This window comes from Camponotus vicinus, unplaced genomic scaffold, assembly GCF_025532165.1.
Source record: "Camponotus vicinus isolate PSW18456_S1 unplaced genomic scaffold, iyCamVici1.0 SCAF_14, whole genome shotgun sequence".
NCBI lineage: Eukaryota > Metazoa > Arthropoda > Insecta > Hymenoptera > Formicidae > Camponotus > Camponotus vicinus.
This window is the reverse complement of record NW_028141950.1, coordinates 1,162,471-1,184,136: the sequence shown is the minus strand read 5'-3', so window position 1 is coordinate 1,184,136 and position 21,666 is coordinate 1,162,471. Positions and strand designations below refer to the sequence as shown.

Sequence of the window (21,666 nt, the reverse complement as noted above, 5' to 3'; positions counted from 1 at the left end):
CGTGAGAGGAGGAGGGAAGAGGCAAGCAAGTTGTTCGGAAACGGAGATATCCGTATAACACCGACAATGAACGCTCCGTGTCTAGCACGGCCTTAAATAATCCATCAGCGATTAATGACGGCTAGTGACGTAATCCCCGTTAATATCGCGTTATAATAGCACCGTACAAACCGGCTCAATAAAGTCTTTTTAAAGCGATTTACGCTTCGCGTAAAGTCAATTTTAACGTTTTATTAAATCAGACGCACATGTAAGTAATAATGCATATTTGCGAGATTTCATTGATGTATTTTTCATATTATGTTTATTATAATATATATCATATGTATATGATTTTCGATAATTGCGTTAAATTATTATAAATTATTGTACTTATTGTATTTCAAATGAAATGATATCGTCAGTTTCATATTATGCGTGAATCAATGTTTTATATGTATATAAATACATACATATATATGTGATTATATCTAGCCCATGTATAACATATCAACCGATCGTTGCTTGAAGCGAGGACAAAAATTGCTACAACTACTCGCGACTCGGAAAACTCTCGTTCTAATAAAACCGCGAGAGGATAATAACAAAATAACCGAGCAAATATCCTTGAAAGAGGGAATTGCAGTGCATCGCGAAATTCCGTTTGCTATCTAAATTCATGATTATTACATCGATTCGTAACGAATAATCAGCGATACGTAATTACCTCTAAATGCAATCGGCGAGGATGACAATGACTCTACGTTATCGTTGCGCAACAAGAGATGATACATCGCGTACGAATAGAGATCCTCTCGTGAATGAATAATGATGCACACCGGCAGCTTTATCAAGCCTACTCGGTTCTCTGTGTTTACATTTTTAATCGACTAGCCGAGAATACTATCAGTCATAGCAGCTGCAGCGATGATAGAACCATCCCATATCGCTCTCTACACCGGCCAAAATGCAATCGGTCAATGCAGTAAAAATAAACGCGACCTATGTATTTATCGTCAGCGAGATATGCTTTGGATTCGTCGAAAATCAAATTCGTTACTGAGAAAATTTATAATTATAGTTTAAATTTATTCATCACAAATTATGAAACATTATACGCAATATTTTTAAATGATTTAACTAACAAATTATTGTATATTCTGCTTAATTTCTACTTTTTTTGGGACAATATAAATTAGTTTGCAATTTTTTCCAGCGATATCTGTTTTGCTTTTTTAAAAAAAATATCCGATTAAATGTGATGGAACCTTTATATTCATTTTACTGAAATTGAATAAAGAGAAAAGCTTCAGGTATTTACAAAATCGATACCGCAATATGTGACTACGAGCACGTTCCTTGTAGCCAATTAATGGAGTAATCATAACAGTCAGTTTGACATGTTTGGCTTTCCCGAGAAGTCGATAGCCTGTCTTGTTTCCCCAACAAGTGCGTTCATTTACATATTCGCAGATATGTTTATCGATCGATACAACGATAGCAGCATCTATAATTTATGAGAAGCAAAATATACGGCTACCTTGTCATAAATTTATAATCATTCCGAGTAGAACAGTTTGACAGTGGTTACCAATGTTCGACTTCCAAGAAAGAAAATATCGTAAATTTCGACAGAATTAATAAATTATTTAGATATAATCATCTTGCATAGTCTTTAATTTGTATTATATTATTTAGTAAAATCAATTCTATAACAATTGTTTGTCTTCCTAGTCTACCTGGATATCAATTTCTTCAAATATGAAAAGAGCGTTAAAAGATGATTTTAAATTAAAATAATAAATTTAATTATATTAAATTATATTAATATTTGCATAAAAAAATCATTTCATGTACTTTATATATATTTTTTAAATTATTATATAATTCAATAATATACATTTTATTACATAATTCAATAATATAATTTCCATTAAAAATATATTCTAATACATTGCGAGTAAAAATGAATAACATGATTTGAATAAAATAATTGTTGAAAATAATTACTTTAATAGAAAAATAAAATTATTTTAACAAATTATATTTTTAATACGATTCATATTTTAAACGAACGAGAGATATTTTCTAACTATTGAAGAAAGAAACGACATAATTAAAAATGGAGAAATCTGGAAATTTCCATGCATGCTCCCATTCCCTCGGTAGAACCTACCTATTATTCTCCTACTGCGTTGTGTTTTAACGGTGAAACGAGTCGTTCGTCATATTAATTATACTCGAAACGTGCGCCAACTGAGGTCACCTGTTAACCTTGCAGACTCATTTGATACAAAATCGCGGCTGCAGTCGTGAGAGAAAGGAAGAGAACGTATAAAACGAATAGAGAAAACGAAGAACAGAAGTACGGGACTTATCTTTCTCTCGCACGTATGTGTCGCATTATTTTCGCAGACTGCACAAAATTAGAAGAGAATTTAATTCCACTGGGGTCACGGAATTAAAAGGTCCACTTGGTTCTTCTGATAATCTCGATTACTATTACGGAATAGCTGGATCGACGAAATCCTCGCTCGTCGTTTGACGAAAATTGTACATAATTTTCTAGATTTGTTTCCGCAGCAATTTTAAAAATAATCGCAGAAAATTCATTCACGTTTTAAAAATTCACGTTCCCATTTTTAAATTATCGCAATATTTCCCGTAACTTTTTTAATTGCTTCTCGTAGTTTTCAAAAATATTTTGTAGATTAAACGTACAAAATTTTACATGTATTATGTAAAGTAGAAAATGTAATAAAATTATAAATTATATAAATTCTAAGTTTTTTCAAACTTAATTGGTAAAAATTACGAGAAACCCTCGCTATACTTTCCGTACTTATTCCCAATCTTACTTTTTCTCAATTTCGAAAACAGTATCCCTTGCACGCGAGTTTCTGATTTATATAAAATAAATCAAAAGTCGCGAACAAAAGTGCGAGATCGGGCTAGGATTGCCGCAAAGCGAAAAGTCATTGCCACCAACCCGCCCATCGCGGTTTCTTCTTTTCCAGATTGCCACCATTCGTCTGACCTCCTAACAGAGGTATAAATCCACGACGTAAATGGAGAGTTTCGATAGTACGTTCCAAAGTAAATAGATTCATTGTGATGAAAATCTGCGCGACGCAAACTTTGCTCTATATAAACGACCGACCAAAGAAAATAAAACGCGCGATCAAATCAGGATGCGAGCGAAAATTGTCGGCGAAATAAAAAATTCATTTAAATTTTCCCATTACGAGATTCATAGTTTATCTCCCGTATACTGCAGATTCGCTAGTTATGCTGACTAAAAATTCGCACGTGGAATAAAAAAAAAACGCGAACAATTTAATCAACTTTTTTTTATAAGCGATAAAACTCGAGTTCAAAGAGAATAATGAAAATTATTTGAAAACTAATGCAATGCATTCACATAATAATATACAATACACGCGTTCACTATTCATATAAGCAAGATGCAAGAGAGATATAACAGCGCATACATAAATCTCGGAAATTTAGACTAGACTACGTTATCGTCATATATTATTTTGTAAGAGATAGATAATAGTGTGAAACATAAAAATCTCCTTTATATTCCCTCTCTCTTTATCTTGCGATGCATACACAAATTGCATATTAAAATGTCGGATGATAACAATATATTATCGAAAGATTATTCGATGTAAAACAATAAGAGCGCGAAATTTCTCTGTATTTTTGACAGCCTCTCTTTGGCCTTTCTCTCGTTTTTTTCATCGCCATTTTCTTATATACGTATATATCCACCGTGATTACGAGCAAACCTGGGAAAGATGCAATGTCATCGCGATTAAATCTGGCTTCATTTGCTGATTCCTTTCTCAACAACCGGAGATTGCATAGTGAAAGCGTTTTTTGCAAAATTATTGCAAGATGAAATTAAACTGAGGTTCAATCCGCATTAATTCGCCATTACACAAAATTCCAGTCTTATATTTTAAATTTGAAATCATCCAAGTTTTTTATAGGGATAATAATACAAGATATCGCGCATAATGAGCGCAATTGCAGCAACGATACCGTCGATGGAATTATTTCATTCTTCTCTACGATGAGATAATTTTGCATCATGAGGCAAGGAACTTTTACATCCACTTGATATCTTAAAGAAACGAATAATAATATGCATAAAATTTAATTTCACAATGCAACGCGCGAGAGTTGCTTACTAATTACGTTCTTGTAAAGTATAATACTGCATAGATTGCGAGATCGTTCGAAGCAAAAGAGGATACGATTATTCCTTTTCTTCGTGATGATAATTAAGCATTGTAGAGGGAAAATGATATCGCTTTCCGTATCGCGATATTGTTCGCGCTATCGAATTTCCACCTTGATGAAATAAGTCGTTACTGACGAGGCGCAGCCGGTAAACTGATTTTCTCGCCTTTTTCAGCGTATCGTGAGAAGTTTTCTCTCTCACTGAGGAGCGAGATTTCTTACTGAAAGTTTCGCGCGCGCCTTTTTCCGTATTCTCTTCTTCCTATTTCGTATCGGCTGAGGAAAAGCATGTCCTAATAAGTCGTACGCTACGAAGAAACGCAAGCAAACTCACTCGAGCTTCATCGAAAAAGAGAAAGAGAGAAAGAGGAGGGAGGAAGAGAGGAAGGAGGGGCAACATACCGGTTAGAGATCCATAAAGGGCGCCTCTAAAGCCGGGTCATTGTCACCGGTATAAAACCACGTTATATGCTGCGATTCGTTCATATACATTGAACAAAAAATAAATTATTTTATCGAAAATTGGTACAAATTTTATTATAATATTAATCAAAAAAGAATAAAATTTTTAATTAAAATATATTTATAATTTTGCGAAATATTATAAATCTATAAATTTTTATACCATCAAAAGAATGAAATTTCTAATATTTTTTCCAGCTCTTGTATTGTTCAAAACTCTCAATTATTTACGTCTTACTCAATATTCTTGTATTACACTCACGTAATCGATACCATTTTTCAGTCGAGTGAAAAAAAGATAGCAAGGTACATCCCATCTAACGAAAAAAAAAATGAAAAATTTAGTTACATTTTCGGCAACCTTCCTTCCTCCTTTTCGCGGCTTAAGATGCTACTCTCAAAGTTTCGATTATCATGGTCCAATCGGTAAACCCGTGACACGGACGAATACAAGTTTCCGGATCCCTTGTAAAACTTGCTAGACCCGTTACGTTACGAAGATCCGCGGCTAAACACAAAACTACTCTTGCACAATATACCTCGTCCGACGCACGCGACGGAACGTGTCATTGCCATGCATAAAATCATGGGATACACGAACGTGACATGGAATAAATCCATGGAATTATATTACGCTTCGTAACTCGACGTGTAAATCGCATGAAATATCGCACGACGCGCAAAATCAAACGATGTATGCTCAACGTATTATTTCTTTTATAAACTTTTACTCGTTAATAATTTTCCTTTTTAACTTTGGTAAAAAAACTCAAAGTCTGTTTGTCCATCTTGGGAAATATCGAAACAATTCTCGCAATTCTCTAATCGAGAATAATAGTAAGTACTTGTAGTATTGCACGCTATATCGTCTTTCGAGAATCTTTCTCTCGTCTTAATGAAATTTCTTGAGCGTACGATGAATATTCAACAACGTGAGGAATTCCATTCCTTAAACGCACGCGGGGAAATAGGGGGACAAAAACGTAATTTCTCACACGAACGCGGAAACGTTCGTCGGAATACGTTGCATCGGCCACTTCGAACCCGGAAAATCGATCGACACTTTTTTTTCTGTCAAAATAAATTCCGTACGCCTGCAATACTACAGCCACTGCTGCGATATTTGTTCCTGCTAATAGCACACTATCTCGTTACTTTAGAAACTTGTTTATAGAAAAATTTACGACACCTGCTTTCGATCAAAAAATTATAATGAGAAAAAGTTGCGACTAATTTTTAATTTAATTAACTGCATCGAAATCTGATTTCGTTCGTCTAATCGTATTTAATCTTACACAGTGTATTAAACATAAGCTATAAATAGTCGTTATATCGAATGCATATGCATTCGATATAACGTGTTGTTTTTATATTTAAATATATTCAATTATGGAAAAAAAATAGATTGAAACGCAAAGCTTTGAAAAAAAAATTGATGGCAATTACGATTCGAATTTAGCGTCGCAAATATTTCCATCAAAGACTATTACACGAATAAAAACTGTGCCAAGTGTCACATCGATGGTTTTCAAATGTGTCATTCTTCAGACATAGCATAAATTTTTTCCATCCATTTAACCCTTTTTTCGCTCATCGCCGCAATTCCTATTAAAGTTTTCATTGTTCGAGAGGCACCATTGTAATATTTAATCATCCTTGTCCGGAAATAAATGACGATTCAAGATTTGAGACGGAAAATTTCATCGTGGCCACGATCAAAGCGAATGGAAGCCCACCCCTGGCTGCAACGGTTGACTTCCTGCGTTCGATTCACGCCTCACGGGCAAACGCATGTCGCGTACGAATTTGCATGCGTACACACACGTACGCGACGCGGCGGGGGTGTATGGGAGCAGGAAGGCGGGAGGAGGGGGGGGGAAGGGAGGGAAAGGAGGAATAAATGTATTTACTCAAGGGCAACTGGTACATGGACTCTCGCGAGTACATAGAGCGCACGATAGAGAGAAACGAGACAGACAGGGACGGGGAAAGGGGAGGAAGGGAAAGCGAGAGACAGGGCATAAGCCGAAGGCCGAGGAGTGCCATCCGATATATTGCATTACAGGGCGTCTATCGATTCAGTGGAAGCTATCAGCTTTCGTTGCTAGGCGATATCTCGATGATATCTGCGCGAGAGAGACAGAGAGACAGAGACACACACACAGAGAGAGAGAGAGAGAAAGGGGATCTTTGTACAATTTCATAATGCACCTTTTTCCCCATTCTTCAAAGACGCCGAAATCTAGAGATTACGAGCGATTTTTATCGCGAGTCGATTAATCCGGTGAAAAATACTTTAACATTATAAAATAGAAAATGAGAACCACGTGATTTCCAAACATTAATACTAACGACACGTTTTAAATAACACAAAGTTTCGTAAGAAATATTTTTGAGAAGCTTAAAATTAATGAGACATATTCCAAAGTTTTATTTATGCATTTTATTCTACGATTTATATTAAAAAATTAAAATTGTAGCAGATTTATTCTTCTCGAAGAAAATGATGGAGAGGATCGGGAAAATGCATTTTAATCATTCCTTCTTGTCATTTTCCGATGTGACAAGACTACATAGAGGTTTCCCCTATCACGACTAGGATCGTAAGTCGATTTAATGCCACGTCTAACGTATGCCATAAATCATACGCAAAGATATAAACGTTTGCTGTAACGAGCGCGGAAACATTAATCTGCCAGGTTCACAGTGATATACGCGTTGGTCAGGTATTTTCGAATAAAATCGATAAAGTTGTGCAACGCGTACGATTCGTGTCACGCTTTCAAAACAGAATATCTCGTACATCTGTGATAAGTTTTACGCATAAACAATATATGGTATTATATATACGATATAAAATAATGTGCCTTTTAATTTATATAAAACTTGATTTATACGTGATTTAAAAATTATACTTTGAGAGAAATTTGTTAATTATATAATTAATTATTATATTTTCAGAACGAGAGAGAGAGAGAGAGAGAGAGAGAGAGAGAGAGAAATAAAAGTATGTACGTGTGTGTATATATAAATCTTTAAATTAAACAAATATAAAAATGCCTCTCTCTAAGATACCCGAAAAAATGTGCAATTTAATGTAAAATGTATATGAAAATTTTAATCTTTTAAATTGCAAAGTTAAAACACTCGTAGCCAAATATTGTACTAGTATATAAATAATACTTTGACACACGGTATACTCGTATGAGAAAAGGATCATACAGCGTTTTAACGATCAGATTTCAATCACAAACTAGATTATCATATCCCGTAAAAAGGATTGTATCGACGATTTTAACAGAACAGCAGGATACTCGGAGCTATATTTGTACGTATAACGCGTTATCGTGCGCATAAAAACTTTGATAAACATTCGCAAAACGACTCGATTTAGTCAGTGTCGCGTTCTACAATTCGCAAATAAACCAACATGAACACTATCGATCGCGTTGCAAGCAAATATACATGTAATCGTCAGTTCAAATTCTTTTCAATCGTATGTTATCGCGTTAATGTGTTTAAATGACCAATTTAAACGAATCAACTATCGATTACGAAAAATTCTCTGCAAAAGCACAACAAATGAGATAAAAAAATTAAAAGATTAATAAATTTAATGGCAAATTTTATTCCATTTTAGAAAAAAATTATAAAATGAATTTTCTTTTAGATTTAATTAAAAAACATGTTCTTTCGAAATATTAGCAGCATTCACAATATCGTACAATCGTGACAATTACATCTTCTATGCATGTATGTGTAAATTAAAAAATTTTAGAATAACATTTTTAATATTATTCCAAAATCTTTCTCTTCATTATTCATACATTTAAATTATAATACAATTATTATCTCTCAATTAATCAAGCTCTTAATATTTACAACAATGCAGAAAAATTATCGTTTCTAAGAGTCACTGTGAAACCAGTTATTACACGACATGTGACTTGACAATTGTAAACATGAACAGTTAAATGTATCTTTTATGCGCGTCTAGCTCTCTCGCTCTTTCTTCATTCGTAAATAGGAAAGAAGATCCAAAGAAATCAAGTGAATTAGATACATGGTCATGTAAGTCGAGGTCATGAAGCCGCGCATGAATCCAATTTGACGCACGGTAACGATATAATTATCTAGTCGTGCATATCCATTTGAATGTCGCAGTGACGTGTCTTTTTAAGAATTGGAGGAAACAAACGAGGCCTCTTCGCATGTAGAGAAAATTGCTATCTCAGGTAATCTCTACGCTTCAACAAGAATTATAATTGCAAATTCTACTTTTTTCCCCGAATAAAGATGTGTTCGCGCGCGCATAAACGTATATGTGTTTTGTTAATTTTCGACAAAATGAAAATTAAATATTTAGCAACGAAAATATCGGCAATTTTAGTCCACCCTATATGTTCAAGTACGGTATCGCGAAATATTCCATACGTTACGGATAAGCAGGTGAAACGAACTTTCGATTCGACGAACAGAATCATGGAACGATTATCGCCTCATCAAATTTCTTTCGAACGAGATAGTTTCGAAATCGGACTTTTAAACACGTGCAATTTAGCGGCGAAACGTCAAGTCCCTTTCTCTTTCTCCGTCATCCGATCCATCCTCCATATCTGTCAGTTTCAGTTTCTATCGACGCAGAACCGCGTGTGATCCTCGTTAATTGGATAAATGGCTATTGAATGAATATACCGTTAACTTTTATCACGTTTCGTTCCCTCTCGTCTCGTACTCGCCTATATATTTTTTAATTTTTTTCCTTTCTTTTTCCAACTTTTCCGTTCTCTTAGCCTGTTTCTTCAATTTTTAAAGCCATGCACCCGTCAATGGCTCGTTCTTATCGTCTCTTCTTTTCCCGTTTCACCCATAGGTGGGTTTAGGAAGCTAGTTTTTAAACGAACGTGTATATATCGTACGTGTAAACAGATTCATAAAACAAATGCTGCGGAATAATGTTGGAGAGAGATCCCGTTTCCCACAAACCACCTCTCCCCCTTTTACCGCGAGTCGTTTATTCAGAGCAGATAAAAAATTTTCAACAGCAGATAAAATATTGTTATAGAAAGCAAAGGAAATCTGATCATTTAAAATTTAAATGTGTATCTAATATAAAACTGTATCTGTTTTCTGAATTTATAATTTTTTATTTATTTTATAGGGCATTTAATTTATATATTATTTATATATTAATTATTTAATATATATATATTTTATTTATATATTAATTATTATATTAATTATTTAATATATATATATAATAATTATTTAATTTATATATTAATTTATATATTATTTATATATTAATTTATTTTATTAATAAATGATAATCATATTAAAATATAAATACAATATATATATATATTTACAAATTTTATATTTGAAATATTTGTCAAAAATAAACTATATAAATAAATCAGCGATATATTTATCATTAATAGAATATCAGGATTTTGTGATAATTAATTTAATTGCGTTGCATGAATCGTGCATCTTCTTTAATTAGAAACAGCTGTTGTCACGCGCGTGATATCATTAAAAATTTGATAAAGAAACGTGCCATTTCACGGATTCATGATGCAACTACTTTTAGAAGATACCACCTGTCGAGGAGAGATATTCTAGCTGGTGCGAAGAAACGGATAGCAGAATACTCGAATGTCACACCGGATTCCAACACGTCTACGTCTAACAGCGCGCGAGATATACGCCGGAAATGGGTATCGACAGAAATGCAGGCGCATCGTCCAAATATGCAGTAAAATATGCGACAGAGTAGAAACTTTTGTAAGGAGACTGGAGAGACGCGAAGAATTCATCGAATATAGAGGACATCGGACGCAAAAGTCGCGCACTTTTCGTATTAAACTTAAAGCAGGCTCGCTTTCAGAATTTAATTGCAAATCCGTTTCTTGGATAATTAAATATTTTCGTTGGGTATTCTGACAATTAAATCTCGATTAAAAATCCAATCTAATTCCCGAAGCCGCTCGAAATTAAATCAGGACGAAAATATCGTAATCTTTAAAGTTTAATTTCCCAAAATTCCTCAACCTTTAGGGAAAATTTACTTTATAAGACTACACAAAATATATATATATATAATATATAAAAAAAAATATATACATATATAATGTTATATTTCCTCTACTTTCAACGACGCAACCAGCGTCCAACTCCCGATATGCGAGTCGTCGCGAATAAAATTCCTCTGGCTTCCAATAAAACGGAGGAATTCACGGCGAGATATTTCGCGCGACGAGAGTTAAAACTGCCGAGTTCGACGCGAGAGAATCGGACGACGAGTTGCTGCATAAGGGGACAAGGAGCTCGTTCCTGGTATTTTACTGGCCGAATAAAATTCCGTCGGTTGCCGCTAATCCTCGAAAATATCGAAACGAGGTTTCACGCAGACTTTGGACGAGAGAAACTATTCGATTCGCCGAAAATCAAAGCAAACCGAAATGTCTCCGGTTACGGAACGGAATGTTGACGAGAGATAAAGAAACACGTTGCTTTACTTTGCGAAGGATCGCAAAATGCCTAGAATATATCGTCAGCTGGCTGCGATTTTTCACAAAGCTTATCCGCAAGTATTATTTGTCGTATCTTGAGAGAAAAAGTGTCAAAGAAATCAATTTCAGAAAAATGAGATTGTAAAATTTATATACTCCTATTAATATATATGATTGTTTTATATAGTGCGATAATATAACTATTATTATATCAATACTTGTGCAAAACAATAAACTCGAGAGATGAAATATTTTACTGATTTATTAATTTCAATTTTTATAGATTCCATTCGAGATGCACACGAATCTTTTCTTCGATTGTAATATTTTTTTAAATTTAAATAAAAGCCGATAAAAAATATGTCGGAAATCAATGACTGTGATTTCGAGATATATGTTGTAGCATTTGCAGATAATATAATCAAAAGTGGCTACTGTTAATTATTTTTATTATCTATTATACGAATAGGTATCGATTGTACGAGAATCAAGTTCACCGATGAAAAATATTTCAGTGCGCATTATTTTCAGAATGCAATTATCTCTCGCAATTGATTCCGCAAAATGAGGCTTAATATTTTATATAATGGATGCGTCATATCTTTGTTGGATTTGCCCAGGATGTAAGCATTACATCATAGAATTCAATGCGAAAACAGATGCATTTGTGGCCAGCGCGGAATGCGTAATAATTCTTTCTGGAAAACGATCCTTTACACGATAATGTATAGATACATTGGCGTAGAGCGCGAACTGTAACCGCGAACAAAGTGACTTGTATTGATAAAAAATAAAGCGACTTGTATTGATAAATAAAAAATAAAACGAGATCGAAGACTCTTAGAATCGCTCGTGTTTTAGTCGCTCGATTTTACAGGCGATCGGATTTAAAAGACCGCTAAAGTCGACATATTTTTTCAAATGGGCATATTTTCATGTATTTTTACATCTAATAAAATGTAAAAAAATTTAAAACATCAGGAAGTGAAAGTTGTTTTGTTGAATTAAATTTATAAATACGATTATAAAGAAAATCGTCGCGATTATTTTCACTAAAATGTACTGCGAAGAAATAATGATTTAAAATTATATCGCATTCTTCGAGAATTTTTCGCATCTTAAAATACGGATAAAAAATTTAGTATAAAATTTTGTATAAAATAATTTTTTTCCATTCTTCGAAAAACGAATGTAATCTCGTAAGCTCGAATGTAATCTTTAAACAAATGCACGATTCTTAAGTTTCTCTTGCATGTTGCACATAATTTTTCAACCGATTCGATAATCAACATCTTACGTCCACGAACAAGAAGAAACCTTTACGACCTTGAAACGGAACAGATGATAAAACGTTAGTTCGCTCCACTTTTCGTCCAAGACACGCGACCATTAACTAAAACGAAAGGTTGGGCCTGAAACTTTCTAGCTGCAGCATGCGAATGAAACGATAAAAAGAATCCATCGAGAATAAATCGATAAGCGAGAGCGAACAAGAAAGCTGAGAAAGCTTGACGTATGCAAGATCGGAATTTTATCTCGGTATTTTATCTCGAAAAACTGCAGATATTATTAATATTTTTAATCTTAATTAAACTCGTAAGAAGCTAAATTTAAAGTATTTATATCTGGCAATTAAAAAAACATTACTTGCTCAATTTGCGTGTTAAATACTAATTAAATACTAATAACACATTTCTTTAAATTAATCGGATATATATATATATATCTCGAATTTAATATAGGCAATATTATCCATCAGTGTCATTAATGGAAATTTATTTGAAAAAATCTTGCGGCCGTTTCGCGCCAAGTGTTAATAATTTAAAGACATATTTATCATAGCTCTCAAATTATTATCATGTTTAATACATCGATTATTATATGGAATTAAAATGCAAAATTTTGTTGTCAACGGCTTGTCCCTTTGTTGAAATTTCCGGCAATTTCTGAGATTTCGTTCGCGTAAAAGTGACGATAGTTTGTTATTCTGCTTAACGAGACTTTGCTGATGCAGTTTATACATTTTTGATGAGGCGAATAGACAACGTAAAGTTCGTGTGTTGCAATCAGCAACTTTGGTAACAACCCTGAGGAGGAAGAGAAAGAAGCCACCGAAAGGAAGTGCGAGACAAACTTTTTAGCATCATTGATTCGAGATAAAATGACGAGATTTATGCATAAATCATATATTTTCGTGACACGAATTCCCTTAACTATGCAATACTCGTTTCGCACGTATTTTTGTCACCGACGAATTAAAAAAATGCTATTAATGAATAAATACGACGCTAACATATTTGAAATTAATAAATATGTTAAAGAAAAATAAACGAAAAATACTTTTGTTCGCAGATTTTTTGTTTCCTATTTACAAGGCAAACAAGATTGAAATGAATCCAGCAGTTTGGTCGATTCGATTCTTTATGAAGGTCAAGGTGATATTTAGAATGGATCGTGACATTTACAGAAATATTCGAGAATACGTGCAAAACGATTGTTCTTTAATGACACATAAATTATTAAAACAGAGGACTTGACATTAAAAGGCTGTAATCGTTATATTCTGGAAAATTCCTTGAAATCTTTATTTTGAAAAAAAAGCTACGTTAAAATTAAAAGAACAGCAAAAAATAGATAGCACAAATGAAATTGTTATCGACATATAAATATATAAAATTGTTTATGACATTAAATTATTTAAAATTATTTATGATATATAAGACAAATGTTTTTCAAGTTAAATAAATATTATTTCAAAATAGTTATGTAGTTAATATTATTTCAAAATAGTTATATTTAGAGGTTATTTGACTTTTTAAATTTTGCATTTCGATAATATTGAGCGAAAATATTTGGAGAGACAACAGCTTACTTATTTACTTTTTAAATCTTCGACTTAAAAATTATATTGAATTTATCGCGCCAATATGTATTACGCAAATCACTCAAAATTATCACGAATATTACGAGAATTAATATTTAATATGCCAATTAACTGCATATAATATTAGTGTATAATACATAGAAATAACTATCTAATATATTCCAATATTATATCTATAATTACGAAATTAATAATTTAAATAGGCAGTCGAATTCGGTCACATTAACATATAACGGTATCATTTCGAATTTGCAACTCTAGAACAACGCCGTAATGTTATTTGCGTATTACGAGATTAGCGCGCGCATCCGGAAATAGTATAAATTTTACATTTCGTATCGTGTGAATATTCGAGGAAATATCGCGTATTCGAGAGAGAATTAGTCTCTCGTTTTTCACGATTACAGCCCTTTTACGTCGCGGCCGTTATTTTTCTACTCACTGGTCGCCATGGCAACTCGTCAAGTGTCCACAGGTGTCCGCGAAATCCTCAAGGAGCACGTACGACGACCGCCGAAGCCCGGCTGGATGTATGTCCCATGGCACAAAATCACTCGCGAGCACGAACGGTCCTCGATATTCACTCCGCGAGATTCGATCGGTTCCGAGACGCGGTTTACCTTTCCGGGAAAGAAAACGCGACACTCGCGGTCCAACGACTCGTCGCGATATGAAGGTCGTTCGGGACGAGAGAAGGGAGCGGCGAGTCGAAATTTTTGCGCGCGTCACGCGACGCCTATCCCCACTCCGCTGATTGGTTGCCTCCTTCTCCCTCGCGCGCGCTCCTCACTTCGCGTCGCGCCTCCCCTCGCGCCTCACTTCGCGCCTCGCGAGTCAAAATCAAAGTGGAAATTTATTCCTCTTCTCTCTCTCTCGTTTCTCGGGATCGAAAACTCGCGGATGTATCGTCAATTTTCCCTCACCGACGATTCCTTCGCACACTTCGCTCCGACGTGACGCAAGCGAGTGTTTTTATTCTCGACGCATTCGCGGAAAAAATCGGAATATTTAACGTATTACGCGAAATATCCTCACTCCCGCGCGAATGTCCTTCGAGAGACGAAATCGGAGTTATTAAAGACACGCACTCGCGGATTCCGCGCGACGTTCGCGAAGATTCGAGACTGCACGAAAGGCGCGCGTCCTTCTTGAAATTCGCCAAAGTTCAAGTACGTCACGTGATGCATGTGTGGCAACTGCAGGCAACCGTTTGAAGTTTGCAACTTACCAGATTCGTTGAGATTCGAAAGTGCAACGTCGCGTCTCGCGAAAGTGTCTCGCTCATCCCGATCGTTAATCGAGCGGATTAATTCGCCGGGTACATTATTTCGCGCTTACGTCTCACACCGCGATGGAATTCCGAGGGCGCGGGGATGGGACGACAACAACAACAACAACAACGCGACGCGGTAACCTTGTCGAGAAGGTCGAAGGACAACAAAGCAAAGTACGCACGTACATCGCGTACGGATCGCGTATCATTTACGTGCGATAGAGAGAGAGAGAGAAAGACAGAGAGAGCTTCTGCCACGCGCGACTACGATACGACTACGATGACGTCGCCGAAGGATGGGAAGCGGAGTCTCCGTTCCTGCGCTGCTCCTGCATCCCTCTCCCTCATCCTCTCGCTCCGTCTCTTTCTGGCAAGTGCACGCTGCACGGACGTGACAGACGTACCACGCGTGATTCGCGTCGATCGGAGTCGCGTCTCGTGTTCCGTTTATGCGCCGATGGGATGTCCTGACGTGTCGAGAGGATGCGACGAGTGACGTCGAGCGCGCGAGACATCGAACGACGCCACGACCTCCGCAATCCGCGGAAGGACTGTCGTCCGACCGCGTTCATCCGTGCCCCACCATCCGACGACGCAAGGTGGAGCGAGAGCGAGACAGAAACGAGGGGGAGAAGGAGTCCGGCAGACGGAGAAGGGATTCGAGCGAGGGTCGACGGCGATCGAGTGAGCGCAAAGGAGAGAGAGGGAGCCCCGAAGACCTTGCGACGAGACTTCCCCGCGTGCGATGGACAGAGATGGAGAAACGGCGCCATGGCCCGCGAGAGGGATGCTTCGCAGGACCGTAAACAGCCGCCGCGGACGCCTCTGACGTTTCGCCCCATCGGTAAGTAGGATTTCTCTCTTACCACTGACCGGCGCGCCGGGGATGTCCTTCTCCCTAGCACGCGTCAATCTTTTTTTTAATGACAGATAAATACGAAATGTGTATATTTTGTGCAATATATGTATCTAATGATATTTCTTCATTCCAAGATATCATAAGCATTATTAGACACGATTCTGTAGACAAACCTGACATTTTCAATAGTTTCTTCTCTTGCAAATGTCGAAAAAAATTATTTAAAAATATTAATCAAATTTATACTCATCGAATTATTAATTTATGTGTTCGATACATATTCTTATACGTATTTCTTATATATATATATTTTTTTATATCCTTTATGCATTTTTCTTATATTTAATTCTTTGCAGAAAATCTTGTAAATATTTTCGTTATAATCTCTCGAGTTAATTTGATGTATCACGGTATAATTTGACACGATTATTCGACTCTTCTAAGGACACCCGCTGTTAGGTCGGACCTGTTGTCGGATAGGTTAGTTTGCGGGAGCGGAGAAGAGCAGGGCTGAAATATCGAGGAACGGGGAAGGGACAGACCATCGAGTCGAACGACTAGTCGAGTTTGCGCACTGGACAAAGTATATAACCGGAATATACAAATTTGTTTTTTTTCACAGACCGACACAGACGTACACATCCGCGACTGCGGTAGGCCGCCTTTTAAAATCCAACCGCGATTTGTCCTTGGGACGGAAAATCAAATCGATACCGCACGACATTCGAACGATGTTTTTCCTTTCGCGGCCAGCCACTCTGCACGCGATCGTTTCCGGTGGTTAACCCTCGTGATCTCTGTCCGTATTGATCCTCCACTGAACTCTCTAGATTTCATTTCTAATAAAAGCTTTCGAGAAATAAGTTCGCGTAATAAATCTTACTTGAGAAATATGTCAGAGTTTCCTTGATTATTCGTTGATTGATCTTTAGGAGATCAGGATTGAAGGAGAAAATGCCGCGAATCTTTATTTTAGGAGGAAGTTTCCTCATTTACTTCCTGTTTCAAAGTAAAATATTATTTTAAGAATATTGTTTTATTTATTCGCAGAGAGAAGAGACTGTAATTTTTATGCAATTAGTTCGCAGAGAGAAGAGACTGCAATTTTGCTTATTCTATTTTTAAAAAATCATTTATAACGATACACGAATTTGGCTTCGAAAAGTTGTCTCATAATGCTTTAGTGATTAAAAATGTAAAATTATATTTGTCAAATTTCAAGTGACGATGTAACACATGATTAATTGAAATATTTAAAAGAATCTTTATACCTTTGATACAAAAAATGTGCAACATACGTACAATTAGATTTTTAACATTGGAATTTTTGCTCAAAATTTTTTATAAACATGATTTTTCATATATTGTTCGGGTTTTACTGCAAAATGTATATATATTTTATTCTTTTATCATGTGTTTTTTGTACGTTTCGTTGGAATTCTGAATGAAGAAGTATCATAGATGTTATCACATCTTTCTTTTCGTAATCAAAGATACAACAAATATAATATAAAACGATTTCGTAGAGTAAGATAATTCTCCTAATCATGTAAATTTAATCTCGAAGAGATGGCGATCACAGGCGCGTGCAACATTCTTTGCATGCGCTCTTAAAGTTCGTATACACTCGCACAATTATGAAACTGCATTACTCAGGAAAAGTGGAACAAGTAAACGGATTAAAGGAATGTAATGTGCGCGCCGCCCGAGGCTGCTGCCTGGCTTTACAACAAAGTTTACGAGAACATTGATGAGTTTATTCGATCATATATTCGCACGAGTATTCGCTTTTATTTTGCTAATTACGGAGATAAGTAATTGAGATATATATTCCTGTTCTTCTCTACGAAATTGTTGCGATATTATTTATATATTTTTATTATGCGTACAATATTTTACGTATCGTTATTAGATGAAATAAAGCAAAGAAGTTTCCGATCTGTAGTCTTGTAACAAAGTTTGCAAAGTTGATGAAATATAAAAATAATTGCGAAAAGTGTAAATTATATTCTCTAGCAAAGTTATTTCAGATTTTTTCGAGAGAGAAGATTAATTAGAAAGATAATAAATTTTAACTAAAGAATATATCTCTCTAGCGAACGAAACAAGACTTTAATGAGTCTCAAAGATCCTTAGGATTAAGTTAAACGAAAATCATGATTGAAGACTTGAATTATTGCGGAAAGAATATGTTTAAGCAAAATGAGTAAAGAATATGTCTCTTTCACAAGTGTGTCCAAAAAATTATTATTTCTTTATTATATATGTATATTAATTAGTGTTTTTACATTTATATTAATAATTTTTTTTTAATTATTAATTTTTTAAAAACTTTCCTCCTCTAAAAAGGAATTTTATTTAATTTAAAAATATATAATAGCCAAGATTGTGTTTGTAATGAACTTTAGGGAAAAAGAGAGAGATGTAATATTGAAAAATTTTTCTTACGTAAGATTTTTTCTCGTTTTACTTTCGAAATAATTTTTTTCTCTTACGTACATTATCTCTTCCCCGCAACAATTAATGCAACTTTTTATTTCTATACGGATTACGTAATATCAAAGTTTTAAATTGGATAATTACGAGATATTGCGGTAGAAGGCGGAACAACGGCGGTTTATTCGAGCTATAGATTTATAGATCGCAAACATTTTGTAATGCACCGATAAGTAATAATTTATTCGGATATTAGGCCATAGTAACGTGTAAGAGACGTGAAACTTTGTCTATAGTTAATCGAATCAACCAATCTCGAGTTGCCGCGCAACTCGAGACGCCGAACCATGCTTTAATTAGCACCCAACCTCGACCGCTTAATTCACTCGCAGTTCGACCTTGAAGGTCTCTCTGCTTCTGCCGGATATCCTCGTTCTCGCGTCTCAACGATGCAATTTTCATTAATTTTTAAAAGAGAGATATCTGCCTGGTTCTTTCTCTCTTTCTCTTTGCCAAATTCCACCGCTTTTGATTACGAGACGCGCGAACGCGAAAAGTACGGGGCAAACTTGGACGGCGATGTAAAAATTTATTCACGCTCGCCGTACTTATTTCGCCCTTATCTGAACGTCGACATGGCGGGATAAGTGCCGACGAATAAAAAGAAAGGAATAAAAGAGAAATAAAAGGAGGAAAGAAAAAGAGAGACGCGCCGGACGGAAACGGCGACGGTGGCACGAAAACGTAAAGTAAAGAGAACTGGAGGGAGGAGGAGAGACAGACGAGAACGGAGAGGAAAGGGGATGGAAGTTGGGGAAAACCCGGCGAGCATTAAGACCAGATTGAAAATTGAATTATTAACGAGCGACCTACCGCCCGGCATGTAAATCATACGGAAATATTACTTTTCTTTTCCGTAAAGGAAAAATGTGTCCCGAACGCGCGCGAAACGTCGTAGTAGTGACATTCGGATGTAGTTTTGCTTGCCTTCTTTCCTCTTCTTCTCCTTCCCGTACGGTCTTGAATTCTTTTATCGCGTTTTACATCTTTTTTCCCAGACGGCTCTTCCATTTTTGCTTAAGCGAACCCCCGTTCTTGTCTAATTTTGCATTACGTCACGAGTTATCGTTCTCGCGGGACCCACTCGCACAAAATGCGGCGTTACACATATAAGGTATTTGCTTATTGCTATATTTGTAATTGCATTTATCGGTATCTTTCGTCGACGATTAAAATACGAGATATAAAATTTTAATTTTGACTTTTTATGTCAATTTTAATTCGTCTAAAGAAGTCAAATTTCTAGTAAAATAAAATTATATAAAATTAAATAATTTATATTAATCAAAGAAGAATTTTCCAAAGAAGAAATTAACCAAGGAAGAATTTGTTGTTTTGCACTTTTCAAACTTAATTCTTAAATTCTTTATTATCTCAATTTTATTCACAATCAGAAAATATAATGTGAGAATATCGTTACGAATAAACTCGCGAATGGACACCCTGTATATATTCGGATAGGGGTAGCAGCTTTTTGTTTTATTCACTCACCTGGGACAGCTAATATACCGCGTTCAATTGCATACGAAATATTCGTCCGTCAACGCGATATTTTTATAAAACGTCATCGGGCACGGTCGTAACTTTTTTCTGTGTCTTGGGATAATTCTCGCGAAAATTTCTCGAGCATTGTTAGAGAACACATTGCGAAAATGCAACGGCATATCCCGGTTTCCAATATCCGCGAAGAAAAGGACGAGGGGGGGGGGGGGAGAGACGAAGGCACCTGACAGATGCGCCTGTACTGCAGCAAACCCCGAGTACGAACCAGTCACGAACGGTTGCCGCGCCAGGCGACACGTTGCAAACGCAGAACGTGGTGAATGGGAGAGAGTTGGAAAGTTATTCGGGACGCGTCACCATTACCACCGTGGTAACACACCCCTTTTTGCGCCCAAATCAATTTCTTCTACAAGACTCGATACTTCTTTTTCTAATTCGTAGTATTCGTAGCGACTTCACCCAGTTGACCCACTACAGAGCTTCTTCGAAAAGAAATAATAGCCGCGAAAAGTATAATTTGCGCATTCTTCTTACCTTTACGTCATCATTTTTATTTTGTTGCTTTAAAAATGTCGCAAAATGATAAATGCGCGCAAAAATAAGCGGCAGAGAAAAAAAATAAATGATGTATAACGAATTTACGCTCATGTAATATTTACGACAAAAATCTCATTTTTACTTGTCTATTGAGATGCGTGAATTTGTATACAGCTACGGTGGCTTATTGCAGCTTATAAAAATAGACACGAAAATGTATATTATTGCAAGAGGAACAAAAGAATATTATGAATATTCTACATTCTTGTTACAATTTCCGCGATACACGCTGTAATATGTCACAGTCAAAGGTCGGTATTAATGATTACACGCGTATTCAGAGACAATTACATATGATTTGTTAGGCGACTATAATTTAAACGTGACATTACAAATATTGTGCACGTCCAAATAGTCGTGCAATCGATGGCCGATTAACGACGTAGCGATTAAAATGTACGAAAAGAGAGATGACGCTGTTTTAGTCTCTGTCATATTTTTTTTTATCGTTTCGGACAAATTGATGAAGTGTTTGTATCCTGACGCGATCGGGACTGGCAGCGTAGATTCGCGAACGAGTTACAAAATTTTGACGGCAGACAGCCTGCGGCAAAGGGGAAAATCAAAAAGTTACACTTTTTACGCACGTCATATTTTTTTCGATGACACTCGCTCAATCCTTCTCAATCAAAGTTATTTTTATTTACGCGTTTTCATTTATCGCGCTACGCGAGCATAAAACTGAATTAAAATGCGCATGCGAAGATTATTAGTATTTTCTAAAAATCTATTATAAAACAGCAGGATATCGACCAGTTTTATCTTTGCTAAAAATAGAATAGAATAAATAATTGAAATGATAAAGTTGGGGAGAAAAATGTGTTACAAATATAAAAAGTATCCTCCA

General features: G+C 35.7%; 1 protein-coding gene across 2 annotated transcripts in view; it reads right to left on the bottom strand.

Annotated features, from left to right (window-relative positions):
- Alpha-man-iib (alpha-Mannosidase class II b) overlaps positions 1 to 15,924 on the bottom strand; it is a 129,707-nt gene extending 113,783 nt beyond the window's left edge. For both annotated transcript variants that reach the window (XM_083089108.1, XM_083089111.1), the window contains exon 1: positions 14,534 to 15,924. The gene's annotated coding sequence lies outside the window, so the exon portion shown is untranslated. The remainder of the gene's footprint in view (positions 1 to 14,533) is intronic.
- Positions 15,925 to 21,666: the final 5,742 nt, after the last annotated feature.